Raw genomic sequence first — 17017 nt, 5'->3', positions numbered from 1 at the left:
CAGTACAGGGGAAAAAAGTATTTTCCCTGAAGAGCTGAGGAGCGAAGCCACCAAACCAGGGACCCCCTTGTGCTTTTTTTTTTTAATTTATAATGTTTATTAGAACCAGATACCGGCAATACAAAGAACCTTGGTAAGAGTTTGGCATCAACACATTTGTAAATCAACTCTCCCCTTAAAAACCACAGGAAAAAAAAAAAAAAAAAAAGGGGGGCCCTCTCTGGTATGACACTTTTTATTTTTTTTTTTTATTAAGTAGACAGAAAGTCTACCATTAAGAACAAATAGCAAAGAAAAGAAAAGACAAAAGAGGAGAAGAGAAAAAAAAAAAAAAAAAGAAGGGAAGGGAAATGAAATGTGTCCCCAAACTATGTTTAACCCTGCCAACAGACCACGTACTACTTTAGGCATAACTGTCTATTCATTTGATCCTTCTGCCATCAGACGTACCCCTTCTCCAGAGGTGTTAAAAGATCCCACATCTTCCATTTTTCCGCATGTCCATCTCCTCTATGCTGGGAGGACGCAATCAGATTTTCCATCCTAATAATCTCCTCAACCCTCTTGAGCCATTGAGCAATCTGCGGAGTCGTCTTCTGTTTCCACAAGGATGGTATACATGCCCGAGCGGCATTCAAAAGAGGACAGAGCATAGATTTCTTAAAGGCCCCAAGTGGAACGTCTACCACTTGAAGCAGAAAAAAAGCCGGATCATCTGGGATCTTCCATTCCGAGAATTTTGCTGATATTCTTCGAACCTCTCCCCAGAAAGTTAACAGCATTGGACACGACCAGAAAATATGTAACAACGTACCCTTTTCACCTCTACATCTCCAACATTGATCTGATGCCTCAGGGAAAAAACGGTGAAGACGCTCCAGAGTATAATACCAACATGTTAAAAGTTTAAAGTTAGTCTCCTGTGTCTTCGTACAGATCGATGAGTTCAGAGCTAGGTGAATCATGTTCCGTTTCTGCTGTACAGTAAACTGGTGTCCAATGTCTGTCTCCCACTTCTCTACCCAGGGTAGCACAACCTGGTCATTCTGAGGCTGAAGCAAACTATACGATTGAGAGAGGGTATGAGAGAGCACCTCTTTTCCCATACATAGAGCTTCAAACGGGGTCAGGGGCCTAGAATAGACAGCCAGCGTCAGGAGAGAGGCAAGAAAATGATGAGTTTTAATGGCAGACCAGAACTGAAGTGCAAAGGGCCCCCCTTCTGAAATCAGTTCTGAGACAGTTGGCCAACGGGTCCCTATCAGAAAATGGGAGGCCTGATAAATCCCTCTATCCTGCAAAGCCACCAGCTCACGATCCGAGGTTCCCGGAGGGAACAATGGATGGCCCAATACCGGCTGGATGGGGGAGGGCAGGGGGGCCAGGTGGAAGCGTTCACTCAGATGTTCGATCACTGTAAGAATGGTCCCGATCAAAGAATGTCGGCGAACCAGAGGTGGAATATTACAGATGTACCATGGTGCTCCCTGTATTGGAAAGCCACATTGTGCCTGTTCCAACTGGACCCATAGTTTGGAAGTAGCATGTCTACACCAATCCAGGGCCCTGCATAGGTGGGATGCCTGTTGGTATTTATAGATATCTGGGAAGGCCAAACCCCCCATGCATTTCGGTAATGCAAGAAGATTTCTGCGTAGCCTAGGTTTTTTACATGCCCACACAAAACGAACAAAAAGAGAATTGGTCTGACGCAAGAACTGCCAAGGAATCCTTACAGGTAGAGCCTGAAACAGATACAGAAATTAAGGGAGGATGCACATTTTTAAAAGGTTGCATCTTCCAAACCAGGAGTGTGTTCCCTTCACCCATTTATCCAGTAACAGCCGGGAACGGGTGACAAGAGGGGGGAAGTTAAGAGCGTATACTTTTGAAGGATCCGGGGGTATCAAAGTACCTAGATATTGAAGTGCATTATCTGTCCACCGCAATCCAAAGCTAGTCTTCAAAATTTTTGTCATAGCCATGGGTAACCGAACCCCCCATCGCCTCCAACTTCCCAAAATTGATTTTTAAATTGGACAGTGTACCATACAGATCGAATTCTCTCATCAGATTCAGTAAGGACACCACTGGGTTAGAAATTGAAAAGCATATCATCGGCATAAGCCGAGACTTTATAATGGTCCAGTCCTACACGAATCCCTCCTATGTCAGGGTTTTGGCGGACCCTGCTGAGGAAAGGTTCCAAAGTAAGGGCAAGCAAAAGAGGTGACAGGGGACACCCCTGCCTTGTACCATTCCGAATTGCAAAATTATCAGATAATATACCATTTGCCTTTACTTGCACACAGGGGTCAGTATATACCGACCTAATCCTATTAAACATAGTATCCCCTAGGCCAATGTGCCGAAGTACCAGAAACATAAACCGCCAGTTCACGCGGTCAAATGCTTTCTCAGCATCCGTACTGAGAAAGACACTCGGGATATCTCTGGTACTTGCTGCTTGTATCAAATTAAGTACTTTGACCGTATTATCCCTGGCCTCCCTCTTCGGGACAAAGCCCACCTGGTCAAGGTGTACCAAAGATGACAGATGTCCACTCAACCGAGATGCCAAAATCTTGGTGAAAAACTTAAGGTCTAAGTTGAGGAGGGAGATCGGTCTATAACTACCGCAGGCCGAAGGATCCTTCCCTTCCTTGGGGAGAAGGGTAATATGCGCCCGAAGCGTAGCAATCTGAAATGAAGAGCCCTCTCCTACTGAATTAAACAGCCGTATTAAATGAGGGCTTAAGATGGGGAACAGTATCTTATAGTAAGCTAATGTGAAACCATCTGGTCCCGGAGCTTTCCCTGGCTTGGTGGAAGCAATGGCCTGCTCCACTTCTATGAGAGTAATTGGTTCCTCCAACATCTCCACGACCTCTCCTGTAAGACTAGGCATCTGGGAAGAATTAATATACTCCACCATCTTGGATTCTGGCAAAACAGGTAGTTTGAGGTTATATAATGATGCATAGAAATCCCTGAAAGTTTGGACAATCTGTTTGGGTAAGGTAAGTTTGCGTCCCATAGAGGACATAACATGTGGTATATAGTTAGACCCCCGAAGGTCTCGCACTACCCTAGCAAGTGTTTTCCCACACTTATCTCCTGACTCAAAGAAAACTCGCCGGCAGCGCTGGAGAGAGGCCTTCGCTTTAGATAACTGCAAGTCTAAAATAGACTTGCGAGTAATATGCAATTCCTCCATTATCGCAGGCATAGGGGCATGTTTATGTCTAGCTTCCAGTCTGTGCAGATTATTCAACAGGGATGATAGTTGAGCTGATCGTTCACGTTTTAATCTTGCACCATGCTATATGAGGACGCCCCGTATCACCGACTTATGAGCTTCCCAGAGGACCCCTGTATTACAGTCCGGGAGGTTGTTCAACTCAAAGTAGGTACAGAGTTCCCTCTTGACCTCTGCCAAGACACAAGAATCCTGCAGCAGGCTTTCTTTGAGCTTCCAAAACATAGATTTAGAAGCTTGAACCTCCGAGAGTGTATAAGTTAACAAAACCGGTGCATGATCCGACCAGGTAATAGAACCAATAGATGATTTACGGACTGCATGCAGCTGGGCATGAGGGACCAGGAAAAGATCGATCCTAGAATAGGACCCATGAGGGGGGAGAAAAAAAAAAAACGTATAGTCCCTCTCGTCTGAATGTTGTAGCCGCCAAGCAGCGATAAGTTGAGCCCGATGAAGTGCTTGAGCAATTTGTTTATTAACCCTGGAAGGGACCGATGAGGATCCTGTAGAGGAGTCAACAGATGGCACCAATGGGACATTAAGGTCCCCGCCCAGCACTAATTGGCCCTCTGAGAAATCGGAAAGGGCCTCCAATACCTTTGAAAGGAACGTATCCTGGCCAGTATTTGGTGCGTAGATCGATGCCAGGGTAACCAACACGTCTCCAATCGTGCCCTTAACAAATACATAACGCCCCTCTGGGTCTATAAGAGTCTCACGGAGCGACCACGGCAGACGACTAGAAAATAGGATGGAAACCCCTCTAGACTTGGAATCAGCAAAGGTCGAATGATAAGCATACGGAAAATATCTATTCCGTAGAATAGGCAATCAGTCCAAAAATGGGTTTCCTGTATAAATGCTACATGAGTGCCTAAACAATGCAAGTCATAACGCAAGAGACGACGTTTTTCTGGTGTGTTTAGGCCTCTTGCATTTAAAGAAACCAACTGCAAGTCATCCATAGCGTGGGGAAGAAAAAAAATACATACTGTTAAGCACAAGGGAAAAAAAAAATGTATCGGATTGTCCAGAGAAGGAGGATCCTTGTTCCATTTCTCCAGAATGGAACAAGGATCCTGCAGAGATCTCGTGTGGATCTGTGCCTCGAAGGTAGACACCCAACACTGGCATGCAAGTCCAAAGACATAACCGTGCGCTGGACAGCAGAAGCCGGATGGCCTCCTGCAACTTCTGAAGTCTTGCCAGAGGGAGAAACACTCTGGCCAAGGCAGAGTTCCGAGTCAGTCACAAATATCCCCAGCTCACGGACAGAACCAGAGCAGACTTCTGAAGATCCAGAAACCGAAGATCCAGAAACCAACCAAACTCCCTCAACGTTTGAAGAGTGATTTCCAAGTTGGCCAACAGAACAGTTGACGATGACTGCTCGTAAAAGCAGATCGTCCAGGTACCCCAGTACCGCTATCCCCCGCTGACGCAGCAATGCTAGCCTTGGGCCAACACTTGTGAAAATCTGAGGAACGGAGACGAGACCAAAGGGTAACGCCACAAATTGATAATGCTCCTCGCCCACGGCAAAGCAAAAGAAGCGCTGATGGGCAACCCAGATGGGGATGTGAAGGCAAGCGTCCACGATGTCCATGTATACGATAAAATTACCCGATGTACCAGCACAAAGCAGTTTAGTGCCTTGAGGTATAGAAATGGATGCACCTTGCCCTCTTTCCTGGGAACCGTAAACAGGTTTGAATAGAAACATTGAAAACATTTAGAAATCAGAACAATCACTCCTTGAAGTAAAAGGTCTTGCACTGCCCCATAGAGATCCTTTAAGCAATCTGGGGATAAGCGCAGGTTGGAAGAACCTTTCCGGTGGATATGATCGAAACTCGATCTTGTAGCCGAATCAAATGACTTTGTGGACCCAATTGTCCTGAATCAGGGAGGTCAAAGGGTTCGGAAAAAAGCGAAGACATCCTCCCCTCCCACCCATCTCTAATGCGGATGAGGGCGCCCGTCATGCGTAGGAATTTTTGTCTGCAGTCCAGGCAGACGCCGCTCTAGGTTTGCCCGACCAAGACTTCTTGGAACCCCCCTTGGAGGCCGTGGAGGGTTTAGATTCCTTGTCCCAAGATTCTGAGGGGTGAAAAGGCCGCTTGTGAGCAGAAAAAGAAGGACCCCAGCCTGCGACAGGACTCCTTACCCATTGGAAGCCTGAGGAAGAAGAGTACTTTTTCCCCCTGTGAGGCCTTTGATAAAGTCATCCAAGTAAGCTCCAAACCAGCGATCCCCCACGAAAGGCAGATCGGACAAGGCCTTCGTAGAAGCCTGATCTGCAGACCAGCACTTCAGCCGGATAATGCGACGCAGGACCACTGCTGTAACAGACAGAGGAAGCAGGTGAAGGAGGTGGACGCTTTTTGTTAAACCATTTGCCCAGGACCAAATCCACTTTCGACACCAGGGACTCCAGGACCGCCGTCAGTTGTGGGGCCCGGAGGGACCAGCAACATCTGAAAGGGGATTAGGTGGTGAAGCATGCTTCAGAAAACTATGAATGGATAGGGGAATCCGCAAAACAAAGTGTAAAAACACTGTAAGCGACACCCCAACGCGCTGTCTGTACCACAAGGCCCAGCAAAGCTATCTGCACCCACGCAGCAATCAGGGAGAGGAATAGTGCTATTTGAGAAACTAGAGGCAGAGGAAGAATTTCCCACCACTGAATCACCGCCCATCTAACTCCAAAAACATGGCAGCCGCTATTTTCAATAGGGAGCCATGGGAAAATGGACACAATGGCTACACAAACATGGCCGCTGATCTGTAGCACACAAGGCTACAAGAAAATGGCAGCCAGTGCTGCTCCCAAAGCCTGAAAAAAAATTATCCCAACAGGGAGGGGGCCCTGGCAGGCACCCCCACCAGGCCCAGACCCCTCAAGGAGCGAATGATTTGGCGCTGGCAGAGCCCCCCCCCCCCCCCAATTGCCAGCATTGAACCCCATTTAACCTAAGAAAGTTGGGGGGGGAGTGAGTGAGCAGATGGAGGATGGAGGACACAGGCCGCAATAGACCACCGAGCTAGGGGGAGGGGAGATGCCGATGGGAAAGAGGGGGACCGGGGGGTCCGACCCTCCCAGGGAGGGGCCCACGTCCATCCCAAGTCCCTGTAAGGAGAGAGGGGGGACAGCTACTTACCACACCAGGAACAGGGTGGGCGCGGCTCCATCGTAACGTGAGTGCTGTCGGCCAGGAGGAAACGCTGCAACTCGCAAGCCAGCCCCCATCCAGTGCGGCTATGTCGCGGCCGACCTAGCGAAGAGCTGTGGTCTGCCCACTGGCCGGACCCTAAGGATCTAGATTATCCCATGTGTTGCCCAGTCCGGCACTAAATTGTAGATTCTCACAAGAACAAAATAAAAAGGAGGAAAAACTCCATTACAAAGGAAAAATCAGAGATCCCAGTAAAGAACTAGGTCCTTACTCCTGACTAGGCAGAAAAAAATCTGAATACCTAAAGCAGGAATTGGGAGTATACCCCCATGGACTGCCCCATAGGCGTGTTCAAGATTTTCTCTGCCTAGCATCCTACTCCTTTAGGGGCAGTATAACCCTACGGTCAAGATGAAGAGCTGTGTCAGTCAATGAACGAAAGAGAAATTATGTTTGGCAGTGTAAGCTGCAGCACTACACGGACTGAGACCTCATTTACCAATGGAGTTCACATCCCACAGACAAGCACTGATTAATACAGTAACAACCAGTATGTTAAAATAATTTATAGAGATCAGGGCTCGACAAATCCCAGGCACCAGGTTGCCATAGCGACTAGACATTGCGACCTGGTGCTTGGGCTTTTGTCAGCCCATTTACTGCTGCAGGAATGCACAATATGAATCACCCGACATGCAATGCAGGGCGTCCAGGAAATGCCCCCCCCCCCCGATGTACCCCAGACTCCACTTACCCAACGGCATAGCTTTCGGTCCACTCTCCTCCCCATCCTATATGATGTCACTTCCAGGTTCCCCGGCCAGAATGGCTGTGAAAGAAGGTAATGTAGTGCGATCTGTACTGCATTACTTTCAGTGGAGCACAGGGGAGACATACAGGATTGGGTCGCTTACGCATGAAAACGTTGATTACAATGCACGTTACATATTGCTGTGTGCCAACTGGCTCCTAAATATTTTATAGCTCCTAGATTCTAAGCAAATTTGTCAAGCTCTGATAGAGATGCTGTTATTTTGAGGTTAAAAAATTACAGGTAAGGCAAGTGACTCCAACACCAATTTTCGTGTTGTATATGCTACAAATTATGGTTTCTGTTGACACTGACCATACTAACATTTAAAGGAGTATTCAATATCAGCAAGGAGTTCTATAACTCCTAATAATAACTACCGGTAATACCTAAAGACAGCAATCTGAGCACTCCTACTGCAGATTTTAGTGTGAAGAGCATTAATAAACTGAGGGTTTGCTGCAGCTCAAATTGATTTTTTATGTCCTTGTTTATTCCTTTTTACCATGTCTACAAACCCCACAGTCCCTTTGGGAATGCACATGACACTTAAGTCAACCCTTAGCCCCAAAAGTGGCTTACAACCTCATGCCCTATCAAACATACAGACAGATAAAACCATAAACAGTGCCGTGCTAGAAACATGAAAATAAATTGGTTGAATCCAATGGGTATGATAACCCCTGTTTGCATAAACATGAAAATCAGATAAAACCCATACGATACTGCATATAATGTAAACATGAAACAATTTGTGTCAGAAAAGTGCATTGTGCAAAACTGTAGTCTTACAATTGAATTTCAATTATGCTTCCACCTTTCGATGAAAAAGTGCAATAGTGTAAAAAGTCCACAAAGATAAAAAGATGGGTTGAATGAGCTTATCTCTTAAAATGTGTGCCTATTTTTTTACTACATGTGATCTCTAACTGAATGCCTGTTTTTTTACATGGAAAATTTAAGTGGTTTCCTTTTTAATAGTTATTTTGGACGGTATCACACTATGTGGATCATTTTTGTTTTTTGAAGCACCTGAAAGACCGGAGGAGTCTGATACCAAGGGTCGTTTCAACAAGGTTTCATTACCCCATGTTTATGCGACTCTGTGCTAACGGCATTAGAGTCCATTATCTCTGGTAAGTGCTCCTTGTTTGGTGTTTGATCCAAAATGGGAAAAGGGAAAAGACCACCACCACCAGTACTTCACAGAAAACTCCCATATTCTATGACATAGACACTTCTATATTTTTTCATCTTTGTGGACTTTTTACACTATTGCACTTTTTATCAAAAAGTATAATTGGACTTCTGTTGTAAGAATGCACAAAGCACTTTTTGGTCACAAATTTTTTGATGTTTACGTTATATGCAGTATCATATGGTTTTATTTGATTTTCATGTTTATGCAACCACGGGTTATCATACACATTGCATCCATCTAATTTATTTTCATGTTTTTAGCGTTGTACTGTTTATGGTTAACAGTTTGACAATATAGTTGTCTTGTAGTGTCGGCAGCTGGTTCAATTTTTTTTAGTACGGTAAGCGCCGTAGTCTTCCCATATTTATATTTCATACAGACAGAAACACTCAAGGGTCTAATAAAAAGGATAAGTTCACCTTTATAATATATATATATATATATATATATATATATATATATATATATATATATATATATTATAAAGGTGAACTTATCCTTTTTATTAGACCCTTGAGTGTTTCTGTCTGTATGAAATATAAATATGGGAAGACTACGGCGCTTACCGTACTAAAAAAAAATTGAACCAGCTGCCGACACTACAAGACAACTATATTGTCAAACTGTTACACACATTTTTTAAATTTTATTTTATTAAGAGTCTGTAAGGCATTACACCTGCGATCAGCAGATCATAGGTGCAATCTCAGGCTTCAGCAGACTGTCAGTCTAACTCATATGGGCAGGCAATTACTAAATGAAAGGAAGGATCAATTAGCTACCTAGAGCTCTGGTAGTTCTTTAGGAATTCTTCCATTTACAGAATTCTGTAAAATAAAGGACGCAGTTGGGTGGGTGGAGCCCCACTTGGCTACTTTTTGTAAATTGTAACTGTGGGTGCAGGGAAAATATCCCTGACCCACTGTCACAACGGGGACTCGGGGGTGCAGGGCTGCTCATTTAGTAACATGTTACAACCTGGATACGAGTGCAGCATGTAATGAAAGCTGAACAAATCCTTTAAGAGCCTATTTGTAATGCAGTTAACACACAGGTATGGGTGCTAATGAGCAAACGCACATACACAGCAGAACAGAATGCACTTTTGCTATAGCACACTGCAACAATCAAATCAGAACCATCTGCGCATTTTAGTACACTGTGTTGATAGGTATTTATTTTTTTGTGCATCGAAGTTCTAAATGGGATGCCTCCAGGTAGCATGCCTTAGCCCCCGTTCACACTGAGGCGACCTGGTCGCCTGACAGGTCACCCCCATACAGAAGCTATGGACCCGTTCTAATAGGAGCGACACAAGTCACTCCGACTTAGAAAAAGGGTCCGAAGCTTCTTTGGGGCGACCCGGAGTGACCTGCATAGACTACAATGTTATGAAGTCCGTGCCGGCCGCTCTGTGGTCACCTGGGAAGTCGGATCGCCCCAGTGTGAACGGGGCCTTAAGGTATTAAAAACCTCCTTAACCACTTAAGACCGGGCCTATTTTTGACACTTGGCGTTTACAAGCTAAAATCTGTTTTTTTTTTCTAGAAAACTACTTAGAACTCCCAAACACATAATAATATTATATATTTTTAGCAGAGACCCTAGACAATAAAATGGAGATCATTGCAATATTTTTTTTTTATCACAACATATTTGCGCAATTTTTTTGGCAAAAAAAATTACTTTTTTTAAATTAAAAACTAAGAAAACAGTAAAGTTAAACCAATTTTTTCCCATAATGCGAAAGTTAATGTTACGCCAAGTAAATAGATAGCCAACATGTCATGCTTCAAAATTGCGCACGCTCGTGGAATGGCGACAAACTTGTACTAAAAATCCCCATAGGCGACATTTTAAAAGTGTGTACAGGTTACCAGCTTAGAGTTACAGAGGAAGTCTCAGGCTCAAATTATTGCTCTCCCTCTAACGATCGCAGCGATACCTCACATGTGTGGTTTGAACACCGTTTACATATGTGGGCGGGATTTCTGTATGCATTCGCTTCTGCGTGCAAGCTAACAGGGCGCTTTCATTTTTCCTATTTATTTTTACACAGTTAAAAAAAAAAAAAAAAAAAAGAATGTTTTGATCATTTTTATTCCTATTACAAGGAATGTAAACATCCCTTGTATTAGAAATAGGCATGACAGGTCCTCTTTATTGTGAGATTGTGGGTTAAAAATACCTCAGACCTCACAACTACAAAAAAAAAAAAAAAAAACGGCCCTTTAAACCGGTTGCTAGGCAATGACGTTTGACGTCGCTCCGGTCCTCAAAGACCATAGAGTCAAGTGAGGGCCATCTTGCCCTCACTTGACTTCCTGTCTTAGAGGATCCGGATTTGCATTGTAAGGGTGATTCCGCGGCGAATCCGCTGCTGGGACCACCCTTATCTGAAAGCCGACCGCCCGCCATTTAAAATACCAGAGTTATGACAGCTATCTGCGAGCGGCATATATAGTCGTTGGGCGGTCGTTAAGTGGTTAACTGTATGCAAACCTCTTACTGTACATATAACAGTGGCAAGGTGGCTCTCCTTTGCTGGCTCATGTACCTAGTGCGTGATCCAGCACTTCTGGGCTACGCAGGCACGTGATGTCTGCCGGCACCTGACGATTGTTCGTATCACAGCCAGAACAGCAGTCTGCCTATGTAAACAAGGCAGATTGCCATTCGGTCAGTGGGGCAGGCATTGATCCTGTGCTCCTGCAAAGCAGAAACATGGATTAATGTCTTCCCCTGGTATCCAAAAAGTGTCAGTGTCAAGACTGTCTGCTGCAATACCAAAGTCCCGCTATAAGACGTTGGAAGACACTAACTTTTGTGCAATCCAATCAATACAAGCTTATTGGGATTTTCTTTTGTTACCACAAATATGTAGCAGAATACACATCGGCCTAAATCGATCAAATTTAATTTTTTTACATTTTAATTGATTTTTTTTTTTTTTAAATAAAAGTAAAACATTTTTTTATGTTTTATTTTTAGCAAAATTATCGAGCTTTGTTTTGTTATAGCGCAAAAAATTAAAGTCACAGCACATACCACCAAAAGAAAGCTCTATTGGGGGGGGGCGCGTAAATTTTATTTGGGTAGAGTCCCACGACCGCACAATTGTCAGTTAAAGTATCACAGTGCCATATTGCAATAAATGGTTATGAATGGGGGTAAATCTTCCAGAGCTGAAGTGGTAAATAGATGTAGCAGCAAACCCTAGAACACATTTGTTTTTTTTTTTTGTCCCCTTTATTGTGCAACGCTTACAGCAAAATTATCTTTGAAAGTCTGGTTTGTAAAGTTTCTGCCTATACTGCGGCTCCTTTGTCTTGCAGAATCTTCTAGGATCAACCAATATGCCACTCCTGGCAAGGACTGCATATACACATGCTGCTTGGCGCCATTCTCGCATGTACTATAGGCTCAGAGTTTTGGTGCCATTGGCCCAACACATGCGCACCACGGGCCACTAGTGCTCTTTTGCTGTGACAGCTGCCTATACTGTGCACAGCATCAGAGTACAGTAGTGCTTGTAGCCTGTACTGCACATGTGTCAAGCGAATGCAGCGCACAGGGAATCATGGGACATGATGCCCTGAAGATTACTTTTTCTGATGTGTTCAGGGAGTGAGCAGACGTTTTGGGGAAATGGAGAGAAACAGAAGAGAAAAATGGTGACTGCAATAAAAAGGTAAGAATTTTGGGACACAGGAAAAGAAAAACTACAGTTTACCATTTGGTCTCATGCACACAGGATTTTTTTTTTTTTTTTTTTTTTTTTAAACTTTTCTAGAAGCCAGTAGCGTTTTTGCAGAAAAAAAAAAAAAAAAAAATGTACATGCGTCTTTTCTGCCAAAACGCTGCTGCACCCGGATGCGGTAGCAGGTTTTTTTTCCTGCCTCTAAATGCTGCTAGAAGTCTATGTACACATAGGCCAACATGCAGGAGAGTTTACAGGTGGTGAAAAAGGCCCATAGTGCTCATGAGGGGAGCAGACATCCCCCCTGGGGGTACAGTGGAGTATACCTATCCAGGAGGGAGGCAGACAAGACCCCAGTGATGTAATGTCATACTATCTGCCTACAGAAAAAAAAATATATATCTCATGGGTCAAAAAGGGTATTTCTTACACCTCACTCACAGATATAGAGATCTGTACAGATGTGAGAAGTACAATTAACCGTAATGTTCCATGCAGGCAGCCTGCTCAGATCAAGGACAGGCAGGTGATGGCACGGATCTCCTAGTACATCCCAGACTGAACGTCTGTGCAGAATCAATGCAGACAGACTGCGCCCCCAGCAATACCATAAGGTGCCCACCCCCAGAAATACCATGAAATGCCCCCCTCCGCCCTCAGAAATATGAGGTGCCCCCCCTCCCCATCCAGCAATACTGTGATGTGCCCCCCCCTCCTCCTCCAGCAATACTGTGATGTGCCCCCCCCCCCCTCCTCCTCCAGCAATACTGTGATGTGCCCCCCCCCCTCCTCCTCCAGCAATACTGTGATGTGCCCCCCCCTCCTCCTCCAGCAATACTGTGATGTGCCGCCCCCCTCCTCCTCCAGCAATACTGTGATGTGCCGCCCCCCTCCAGCAATACTGTGATGTGCCCCCCCCCTCCAGCAATACTGTGATGTGCCCCCCCCCCTCCAGCAATACTGTGATGTGCCCCCCCCCCCTCCAGCAATACTGTGATGTGCCCCCCCCCCCTCCAGCAATACTGTGATGTGCCCCCCCCTCCAGCAATACTGTGATGTGCCCCCCCCCCTCCAGCAATACTGTGATGTGCCCCCCCCCTCCAGCAATACTGTGATGTGCCCCCCCCCTCCAGCAATACTGTGATGTGCCCCCCCCCTCCAGCAATACTGTGATGTGCCCCCCCCCTCCAGCAATACTGTGATGTGCCCCCCCCCTCCAGCAATACTGTGATGTGCCCCCCCCCTCCAGCAATACTGTGATGTGCCCCCCCCCTCCAGCAATACTGTGATGTGCCCCCCCCCTCCAGCAATACTGTGATGTGCCCCCCCCCTCCAGCAATACTGTGATGTGCCCCCCCCCCTCCAGCAATACTGTGATGTGCCCCCCCCCCTCCAGCAATACTGTGATGTGCCCCCCCCCCTCCAGCAATACTGTGATGTGCCCCCCCCCTCCAGCAATACTGTGATGTGCCCCCCCCCTCCAGCAATACTGTGATGTGCCCCCCCCCCTCCTCCAGCAATACTGTGATGTGCCCCCCCCCCCTCCTCCAGCAATACTGTGATGTGCCCCCCCCCCCTCCTCCAGCAATACTGTGATGTGCCCCCCCCCTCCAGCAATACTGTGATGTGCCCCCCCCCCTCCAGCAATACTGTGATGTGCCCCCCCCCCCTCCAGCAATACTGTGATGTGCCCCCCCCCCTCCAGCAATACTGTGATGTGCCCCCCCCCTCCAGCAATACTGTGATGTGCCCCCCCTCCTCCAGCAATACTGTGATGTGCCCCCCCCCCTCCTCCAGCAATACTGTGATGTGCCCCCCCCCCCTCCTCCAGCAATACTGTGATGTGCCCCCCCCCCCCAAGCTACGCCATGTGCCCTTTACACACACTCCCCCTCCCCTTCCCACAAACCACTAACATGATGTGCCTTGACCCCCTCCTCCAGCAATACCATGATGCGCCCTGTGCCTCCCTCCCCAGTAATACCATGATGCGGGCTGTGGGTGTCCCGGGCAGGCCTGTATGCTGTGCACTGTGTCTGGCGGGTAAGTTGTAATGTCACACCACGTTGCAGTGTAAAGCTGCACGCCGGACGGAGTTCTCATCTCACTATGACAACCCCCCGCCCTTCTCTTACCGGGGAGATCCCTGCTGGCAGGAAACCCCTTCCTCCCTCCCGCGCCCGGCACCTCACGTTTCCGCTCCCACAATGCCTTGCGAGGCGTGCTTAGCCTGAGCTGACCCAGCCATAGCTACACCGCTATAAACCCATTCACACGTCTTACCGAACCTCAGCGCTCCTCCACCCGTAATTCACCCGATCCGCTGCCGCCCTCCTCTGCCTCTTCTTTTTTTTTCTCTATTAGTGTGTTCCTCCTAGATCAGCTAGGCCGTCCTTTCCATTGGCTGAGAGCTTCATGGACGCCTTTATCCATAGGTTAATGATGCTGCCAATCAAACCAATCCTGAGCCTTTCATTGGTAAATGCATACGTCTGTCTAAGCCTATGGACTCCACCCACGGGGGAAGTGACGTAGTGGGTTCTCCCGCAGTGTACACTGTAGCCATGCGGTGGTAACGGTGAACCAATCGGTAGACCATAACGTTACCCGGGTAACTGGCAATCATGTGGAACATTGCTGCTTCTGAATGTTCACTACACGTTCCTTCACTGGTTCATTAGTTGTAGGAAATAGCTGCCTGTGTGAGGAGGATTATCACACTTATTCCCGGGGATAGGGGGGCACAGCTCACAATTCCTGGGGATAGGGGGGCACAGCTCACAATTCCCGGAGATAGGGGGGCACAGCTCACAATTCCCGGGGATAGGAGGGGCACAGCTCACAATTCCCGGGGATAGAAGGGGCACAGCTCACAATTCCTGGGGATAGGAGGGGCACAGCTCACAATTCCCGGGGATAGGGGGGCACAGCTCACAATTCCTAGGGATAGGGGGGCACAGCTCACAATTCCCGGGGATAGGAGGGCACAGCTCACAATTCCTGGGGATAGGAGGGACACAGCTCACAATTCCCGGGGATAGGAGGGACACAGCTCACAATTCCTGGGGATAGGAGGGGCATACCTCAAAATTCCTGGGGATAGGGGGGCGCAGCTCACAATTCCTGGGGATAGGGGGGCACAGCTCACAATTCCTGGGGATAGGGGGGCGCAGCTCACAATTCCTGGGGATAGGGGGGCACAGCTCACAATTCCTGGGGATAGGAGGGGCACAGCTCACAATTCCTGGGGATAGGAGGGGCACAGCTCACAATTCCTGGGGATAGGGGGGCACAGCTCACAATTCCTGGGGATAGGGGGGCACAGCTCACAATTCCTGGGGATAGGAGGGGCACAGCTCACAATTCCCGGAGATAGGGGGGCACAGCTCACAATTCCCGGGGATAGGAGGGGCACAGCACAGCTCACAATTCCCGGGGATAGAAGGGGCACAGCTCACAATTCCTGGGGATAGGAGGGGCACAGCTCACAATTCCCGGGGATAGGGGGGCACAGCTCACAATTCCTAGGGATAGGGGGGCACAGCTCACAATTCCCGGGGATAGGAGGGCACAGCTCACAATTCCTGGGGATAGGAGGGACACAGCTCACAATTCCCGGGGATAGGAGGGACACAGCTCACAATTCCTGGGGATAGGAGGGGCATACCTCAAAATTCCTGGGGATAGGGGGGCGCAGCTCACAATTCCTGGGGATAGGGGGGCACAGCTCACAATTCCTGGGGATAGGGGGGCGCAGCTCACAATTCCTGGGGATAGGGGGGCACAGCTCACAATTCCTGGGGATAGGAGGGGCACAGCTCACAATTCCTGGGGATATGAGGGGCACAGCTCACAATTCCTGGGGATAGGGGGGCACAGCTCACAATTCCTGGGGATAGGGGGGCACAGCTCACAATTCCTGGGGATAGGAGGGGCATACCTCAAAATTCCTGGGGATAGGGGGGCGCAGCTCACAATTCCTGGGGATAGGAGGGCACAGCTCACAATTCCTGGGGATAGGAGGGGCACAGCTCACAATTCCTGGGGATAGGAGGGGCACAGCTCACAATTCCTGGGGATAGGAGGGGCACAGCTCACAATTCCTGGGGATAGGGGGGCACAGCTCACAATTCCCGGGGATAGAAGGGGCACAGCTCACAATTCCTGGGGATAGGAAGGGCACAGCTCACAATTCCTGGGGATAGGGGGGCACAGCTCACAATTCCTGGGGATAGAGGGGCACAGCTCACAATTCCCGGGGATAGGAGGGACACAGCACACAATTCTTGGGGAAAGGAGGGGCATACCTCAAAATTCCTGGGGATAGGGGGGCGCAGCTCACAATTCCTGGGGATAGGGGGGCGCAGCTCACAATTCCTGGGGATAGGAGGGGCACAGCTCACAATTCCTTGGGAATAGGAGGGACACAGCTCACAATTCCTGGGGATAGGAGGGACACAGCTCACAATTCCTGGGGATAGGAGGGGCACAGCTCACAATTCCTGGGGATAGGAGGGGCACAGCTCACAATTCCTGGGGATAGGAGGGGCACAGCTCACAATTCCTGGGGATAGGGGGGCACAGCTCACAATTCCCGGGGATAGGGGGGCACAGCTCACAATTCCCGGGGATAGGGGGGCACAGCTCACAATTCCTGGGGATAGGGGGGCACAGCTCACAATTCCTGGGGATAGGGGGGCACAGCTCACAATTCCTGGGGATAGGGGGGCACAGCTCACAATTCCAGGGGATAGAAGGGGCACAGCTCACAATTCCTGGGGATAGGAGGGGCACAGCTCACAATTCCTGGGGATAGGGGGGCACAGCTCACAATTCCTGGGGATAGGGGGCACAGCTCACAATT

The 17017-nt window shown here is 48.0% G+C and overlaps 1 protein-coding gene across 5 annotated transcripts in view; it reads right to left on the bottom strand.

Annotated features, from left to right (window-relative positions):
- Positions 1–14512, bottom strand: part of KMT5C (lysine methyltransferase 5C) — a 70304-nt gene extending 55792 nt beyond the window's left edge. For 3 of the 5 annotated variants that reach the window (XM_082274583.1, XM_082274586.1, XM_082274587.1), the window contains exon 1: positions 14437–14512. The gene's annotated coding sequence lies outside the window, so the exon portion shown is untranslated. The other 2 variants (XM_082274584.1, XM_082274585.1) reach the window with 2 other exon arrangements.
- Positions 14513–17017: the final 2505 nt, after the last annotated feature.

The sequence above is a fragment of the Pelophylax lessonae genome, assembly GCF_965119305.1.
Source record: "Pelophylax lessonae genome assembly, chromosome: 12".
NCBI classification, from domain to species: domain Eukaryota; kingdom Metazoa; phylum Chordata; class Amphibia; order Anura; family Ranidae; genus Pelophylax; species Pelophylax lessonae.
Note: the sequence above shows the minus strand (reverse complement) of the source record. Positions and strands in the feature narration are given on the sequence as shown.